Consider the following 7,868-nt stretch of genomic DNA (forward strand, 5'->3'; position numbering starts at 1 on the left):
TGGTCGATGGACATCGTTGGACCTCTACATCGCTCGAAGCAGAAGCCGAAGTGGAAAATCCGCCTCAGCAAATCCACGCCAAGATACCCTCAAGGGAACGGACAAGCCGAAGCAGCCAACAAGACGATCCTCGACGGTCTGAAAAAGAGGCTCGACGCCAAGAAGGGACGGTGGGCAGACGAACTCGAAGGAGTCCTTTGGTCTCATCAGACAACTCCGCGCCGAGCCACCGGGGAAACTTCATTCGCTTTGGTCTACGTATCGAAGTGCATAATTCCCCCCGAGGTGGATTTCTCAGGTATTCGACGAAGACTTCTACCAGGACAGGAGGGCTTGAGCCACTTAATGATGCTAGATGAGCTCGACCTAATCAACGAAAAGCGCGACCAAGCCTTAATTCGAATCCAGAACTATCAACAAGCAACGGCGAGATACTACAACAAAAACGTTCGTAGTCGAAGGTTCAACGAAGGGGAGCTCGTCCTCCGAAAGGTCTTCCAAAACACTGCCGAAAAGAACGCAGGCAAGCTCGGAGCAAATTGGGAAGGTCCTTACAAGGTCACAAAAGTGGTTCGTCCAGGAGTCTACGAACTCGCGACACTAGCTGACGAAGCGATTCCTAGATCATGGAACGCAATGCATCTAAAGAAGTATTATCACTAAAGCTACAGCACGGCCAGCATGAACTACGGGACGGCTTGATCCCTGCAAAGGGTACGTAGGCAGCCCGTCCTCGGACGGGTTCAGCTGTCCCCCCTCCTAAAAAGGGGGGGGGGGAGTGGGTATGTATACACATACCTCCTTTAACTCTACAATTTTAGCTTGCTCACTTAGGAATATCGCCACCTTGGCACATTCTCAGTTTGTTTTGAATCATCTACTTATTTCACGTTTACCTTGGATTTCTAGTTCGTTCATTATCGCTTCAGCTAGTTTCTCATTCTTTCTAAATCAGCAACTTATTTTAACAAGTTTGGATTTTTAAATTCTTTCACTCATCACTTCAGCGAGTAATCATACCACTTCGGCATGATATCATGACCTGATTACCTCGGACCTTTATCGGTCCTCAGTTTCAGTTCGGCAAACTAAGCCTCCGAACGCCTCGTCTCGTTGCTGGCCACAACGGGGCAACAAATACAAAGTTCTCTAAACGGACTTTTACCACCTTTCCTAGGACGAGGGTGCAAGTTATCAGACCAAAAACGTATCAGGTCGCCACGGTTTACTATCGCACACGAGAATATAAGTCGAGACTACATCGCTTTCTCTAAAACCGAAGTAAACTCTTAAAACCCGGACAAACATATTCATCCTCTCAGAAACGCCGGTCCATAGTCAGATTCAATGAGACTACCAAATCATCCTTGGCTAACAAAAACAAAACGCCTCGTCGTTCTTACGGCTCAGCACCATGCAAAGCAAAAACGCCTCATTGTTTACACGGCTCGGCACCATACACAGCGAAAACGCCTCGTCGTTTACACGGCTCGGCACTATGCAAAGCGAAAACGCCTCGTCGTTTACACGGCTCAGCACCACGCAAAGAGAAAACGCCTCGTCGTTTACACGGCTCGGCACCATACACAGCAAAAACGCCTCGTCGTTTACACGGCTCGGCACCATACACAGCGAAAACGCCTCATCGTTTACACGGCTCGGCACTATGCAAAGCGAAAACGCCTCGTCGTTTACATGGCTCGGCACCACGCAAAGAGAAAACACCTCGTTGTTTACACGGCTCGGCACCTTACACAGCGAAAACGTCTCGTCGTTAAATACGGCTCGGCATTGCCAGCAAAAATTTGCCTCGACATTATCACTTAAAAATTTTCCAGAATCACCTAAAAGACACGTTACAAAACTACCTCCAAGATCGGGATTAAGAATCCAAACGGGATCCTCAAAACAACTCACCCCTTAGCCCGTATTTTTATCAATTTCAAAAATTTTGGCTAAGGAAGCAATCAAAATCATTCTCGACACAGCAATTTTCATCCATGACAATCCTTTCTAAGCCAACAGTTTTCGTAAACATTCTCACGGAAACAACTGAATCAGAAAACGGCTAAGGAAAAGAATAACATAACCAAATGCAAAAGAAATGACAATTGTCAGGTGGATTTAGCCATCCCGGCACCAGTAACATATGAGTTCAAAAAGCAGATAAAAATCCTAAGTACAGAAGCATGTGAGACAAAATAGGAGAAAGCAGAGAGTATCAGGCCGCGGACCGCGTTTCACGCTCGGCAAGGAGGTTCGAGAGGACCGGCGTACCCACGTTCGATCCGTTCGGATCTACGACGCCTAAGTTCGCCGCTGTCTCTTTGAGCGGCTCGTTACCAAGGCTGGTGTCGACCGAGTCCGGCGATACGGGCGAGAAAACCAGCTCGCCTCGAATCTCGGAGGCGATGCGCTCATACGCGTCGTCGTCGGCATATTCGCTCTCCAAGCTCTTTAGCTGCGCCTCCTCATCATCGAGCGTTGGGGCGTCTGGTTTCTTCAGGACGACAATCATCGCAAGGTTGCCCTTGATTTGCCCCAAATCGTTCTCGTCGTTTTTGGCCTTCTCGAGCTTGGCCAGACCCTCCTCTACTTGATAACTTAAGTTTTTAAGGCCTTAAGAAGGGTTATCAATCCCCTTGTCAAAGTATAAGGGGTGTCAATCCATATGTGTGGTAGTTAGGCACTAGTTTATGTGATAAGTTCTTAAGTCAAGTGATCAAAGATGAGTTTTGGTGTGAACAAAGTAACAAGAAAGCATAAAACAAGAAACAAACAAGCTATGATTAATGAACTAAGCAAGCAAACAAAACAAGATGATGGTGATTAAGCAAATGATAAAAGCTAAACCTCTAGATGTGATCATTGATTAGGGTGCTTTAGATATGAATCATGATGCTAAGAACATAATGCAACACTTACTACTCTTTAGTCTAGGCTTCTTAATCAGATTAATTCATTCCCATGACAATAATCCCTTTGCATATCACTTAATCAAGTCTAACAACCATTAGATATAATCAAGCAATCAGCAATCGATATGCATCAGCCTAATAAGTGACCAAACAATCTCTCAACCAAGAAGACTAAATCTTATACAGAAAGACATAACAAGCAATCACATGATCTCAAACATTTCAACTAAGAACTCTAATCTAGACTAATCCTCTCATGAAGGCATTAATCTCTACACTAATCCACTTTCAAACCAAATCATCATTTGTGAAATATGAATCAATGAGCATTAAGAAACAGTTATAATATGTCATTCATGCATTTAACAAATCATTCCCATGATGAAAAAGGCATAAACCCTTAAGTTAGTTTATTCAGGCATTTCATCAAACACCTTGTGGGTGGAGAAATGCCTAAGTTCTAGATCAAGCTTATAATGAGAGATCTAGCATTAAGAGCAGCTAACTAAGGAAATGAAATGAGAATCTAGACCCTAAACATCACAAATCAAACATCTAAGCACCCTAATCTACACACCTAGAAGTTTAAAAGATGACTACTCACTAATCATGAAGAACACATCTAATCTTTTGCAAGAGATGATGTTAATCATGATTAGAAGCAGAAATGAGATGATGAGATGATAAGAAACAGCTTTGGAATGATCAAAGCTCCAAAAGCACCTGTTTAACACTCCAAACCATGCAAAACTCTCTTGGACCTAATGCAATCTCCTAAGTCCTAAAACAATGTCTAAAGACCTAAAATGTATGCAAATGAGACATAATTTGGACTAGAATATGTACATTAAATGATGCAATTTATGAATATATCAACTCCCCCACATTTATCCTTTCTTGTCCTCAAGCAAAAAAGGAACAAATGAGAGGAAAAGGTTGAATGCATTGGGAGCTCATTTTTCCTTTGAAAGAGAAAAGTGACCACTAAGAGAATTCAAGTTCATGCTCAATATGCAATGCAAGACCATACTCTGATGTATCAACTCAACAGTAATCTCCACAAGTTCTCTTATTCCTCAACTCTTTGACATTCATTAAGCTCTTTACCAAGTGGATCAAATGATGCAGTGTTCAAACAAGCAAAGTTTGGCTAGGGTGAGGTAATGAGACTAAAATGGTCTCATCAGCGCCTAAGTGGGTTCAATGCAGCAAGGGGATCTCTCTATGAATGATCAAACTTTGGCAGAATGCTAAAGGTAAAAAGCAACCTATGCATACAAGGGCAAGGACTCATCCCACCCCACACTCTACTCAAAGCTTTCTCACTTGCTCAACCTCTCAAGAACCTCACTTTCCACACTCATTTTCCTCTCACTAGGGGACTCACTTTGCATTTTCACACTCAAGTCTTGGAGTTCAAACTTTACATAGCTGTTTTTCACTTTCTTTTGTAACTTCTAGCCTCTTTTTCTTTCTTTTTAAAACATTTGAGCTCTTTGGCTTCTTTTCTTTTCCTTTCACTTAGAGGCTAGACTCTTTCTTTTCAAAACACTAGAGCTCCCTTTCTTTGACTCAAAACTCCAAGACTGATTTCTTTTCTTTTTTTTTCTATCCCCTAGTTCTCACCACTCTCCTTTTTCCACTCATCTCTCCTTTTTCCACTCACCAACAAGTATCTCCCCACACTTGGTTCTTGCCAAATCTCTCAGCTCCTTGATGATGGAACTTAAAACTCAATGAGACTTGCCCTTGTCGCTCTAAACCTAACACTTTCTGCTAAGTTTGATCCAAGGTGGCCTTTCAATCACACACAAACATTTGGCTTGAAGGAAGGATGGGTTCAAGGTGAGGAAAACTGATCCAGATGTGGACTCAGCTATTTGAGCTAAGGAAGAGGGTGGTAAAAACAGGATTCTAGCTCAAATATGTATATAGGTATCCACAAGCTTATTCAAACAATGCATCACAAGATAATTTCAAGTCAAGTTCAAGGTTTTCACTTATTAGAGTTGAGTTCAATTCAAACTTGCTTCTCAGATTCAAACCATTTCAAGCCTTGCAAGCACAGAAGTCATTTCACAAGCATATTTAATCCAAATTCTCAAAGTGATGTACTCTCAAGGAAAGAACCTATCATTACTCCCATGCACAATGAAACCTATATGATGCAACTAGACTCAATCTTAAAAATGTGAAATGCAACTAGAATGAACATTTTTTTGTGAAATGTTTTCAGATTTTTCCATTTTTTTGGTTTTTTATATGCACTTAGATGAATGCAAAATGAGACTCAAAGTGAAAAGGAAAATAAGAGCAGAATAAACATGATTAGTAAACACAAAACCCCTCCCCCACACTTAAATAACACAGTCCCTTGTGTTATAAAAGCATGAGAAAGAGGAGAAATCAAACATGAAATGCAAAAGATAAAGAAAAATGCTAAATGCTCATTTACAAGTGTTTGGAGTGATACCTGGTGTGGTTCTTATGCAAAAGGGGAGTGAGTATCTGCACCAGATGAGGCCAGACATCACTGGAGATGGGTTTGGCTTGGCCTGAACTCCCTTGTGCGGCATGGACTTGTCTTGGACCAACTCGCACACCCAAGTAGCACACCAGGCGGCTCACCAGTTTTCATTCCTTAAGTCCTTCCTCAGCTTGTTCACAGACTCCTTTTCAATTTGTCCTTGGACCACAGCATTCCTTAGTCACCTTAGACCTGAAAACACTTCACAAAACCCATCAAATTATCCTAAAACATGAAAAAGAAGAGAAAATATTAAGAAGATTATATACAAGGATAAGCTTGGGGTGTCTCCCAAGAGCACTTTGTTTAAAGTCACTAAGTTTGACTTTGAAAAACCTGTTTTTAGCTGGGGTGAGGTTGAGCACTGATGCTTTTCAGCACTTCAATGGTCCTGAGCAAGAAAGCTGAGTTGGTTTGCTGCCTTTGGGAACCATTAGACCCTTGTCCTTGAGATCCCATCTTGAGACCTTTGTCCACCAGCTCTTGAATACCATCTGGGTCTTTATCAAAGATGGCCTTTGTGAGACATGCCCTCACTTCAGCAAACAGACCTGGTTTCCCATTGCAATCCAGCTTATACTTCAGAGATCCATCATCATCAACCCAAGGAGTGAGATCAAAGACTTGGGAAGAAATATCAGGTTTAATACTCTTGTCTTCTGATGCTGAGCCATCACTTTTGGCGTTAATCATCCTTAGGTCACTAACTGTAGGAGACCATGAGAGTAAGATATCTTTTTCTCTGATCAATGGCCCTCCATTCTCATACTTGTAACCAGAGTTGATGTGGGATTCTTTCTCATTTTCCACAACTGAAAGAGATTGGGATCCACCTAAAATCCCAGCACTTCCCACATACTTCATCTCAAGTACCTTAGGCGGTTCTATCTCTTGGACAACTGATCCACAAAATTCAGCTAAAGGTGGTTGAACAGGGTAAAAGGCATCCTTATCCACCTTTGTAAGCACCACTCTTTGAGTATCAAAGTCAATCATTGCACCAGTGGTGTTGAGAAATGCAGTTCCAAACAATAGGAGGAGCTCTTTGGTCTTCTTCATCTTCATGATGACAAAATCAGTGGGGATTACACATTCACCAACTTGAAGTGGATAGTCTTCTAAAAATCCATATGGTTTCTTGGAGTAGGAATCACAAAAGGTGATAGAAGAAGGGTAGGACGTTATAGACTTGACCTTTAGCTTCTCCATCATATCTTTAGACATTATACTCACACTTGAGCCTGAATCACACAAAGCATTCTCAACTCTAAAGTTGCCAAGAGTGCAAGAGATGGTGAACTTCCCTGGGTTGCCTAGCTTTGGGAGGGAGGTGGGCTTCATCTGAGTTGATTCAGAGGTGGAGGCACTATCTGTTGGCATTGCTTGATCAGTTGGCAGCTCCTTTGTTTCAAGAGACTCTGGATCATTCCCTTTCTGAACAGAAAAAAATGAACTGGCTGCCCCCCAGACTTTCATTATCAATGTCCTCATTGAGTTCATGTATGAAGCCCATGAAATCCTCTATAATGGCATTCTCATCCACATGAGTTTGTGCAGGTTCACTAGAGACTTGACCATAGAGAAGGCCTTCTATTTCTTGCACAACAGCTGAGTGGTCATCATTGGAGTAGATGGCATTGCAATAATCCTTTGGGTTTTGAACATCTTTACCAAGAAGAGAGACTTGTGGTTCAGAAGTGCAGATGCCCTTTTTCTTTTTAATATATTTCAGCTCCTAGTGTCTGCAGGTCAGATACCATCTTTTGTTGTCCTAGTAAGAGCTGTTGGAGAACAACATTGAAATCAGGACTTTGTTGAACAGGTGGTGGGGCAAAACCAGGAGGTGGTGGCCTTTGTTTCTGGAAGCTGAGTTGGTTATTGAAGCTATTTCCTTGATTCTGAACCGCTGGTTGCTGAAAACCCTGTTGACCTTGGGAGTTACCTTGGTACTGATTCTGTTGAACAAAGCTTTGAGGGGGGTATATTTGGTCTTGGGGGTTGGCCACATTGTTGCTCCTATAGGACAAGTTCTGGTGTTTATTGAAGTTGTTGTAACCATTGAACTTGTTTTGATTCCCAATGAAGTGCAACTCCTCTTGAGTGAGACTCTCTTCGTTTGTATTTGTGAAGCATCTCTTTTCCTCACTCACATAGTTTATAGGCTTTTGAGTGGCAGCTAGGGCTTTTTCTTCAGCACTTTGATCTTCTCTTCCAGCTCTTGGTGTCTACCAGAATCTTCTCCTCTATAGCTTCTATCATAATCTTCCCCATAAGTGTCTTGGCTCATGGCTAAGTTCTCAACAAGTTCCATAGCTGCATTGATTTCTTTTGCCAAGAAATTTCCATTTGATGCTGTGTCCAACTGAATCCTGATCTTAGGAACAGCTCCTCTATACAAAGTGCTAAGGAGAGAGGCTTCTGAA

The sequence above is a fragment of the Eutrema salsugineum genome, unplaced genomic scaffold, assembly GCF_000478725.1.
Source record: "Eutrema salsugineum unplaced genomic scaffold, Eutsalg1_0 scaffold_12, whole genome shotgun sequence".
NCBI classification, from domain to species: Eukaryota; Viridiplantae; Streptophyta; class Magnoliopsida; order Brassicales; family Brassicaceae; genus Eutrema; species Eutrema salsugineum.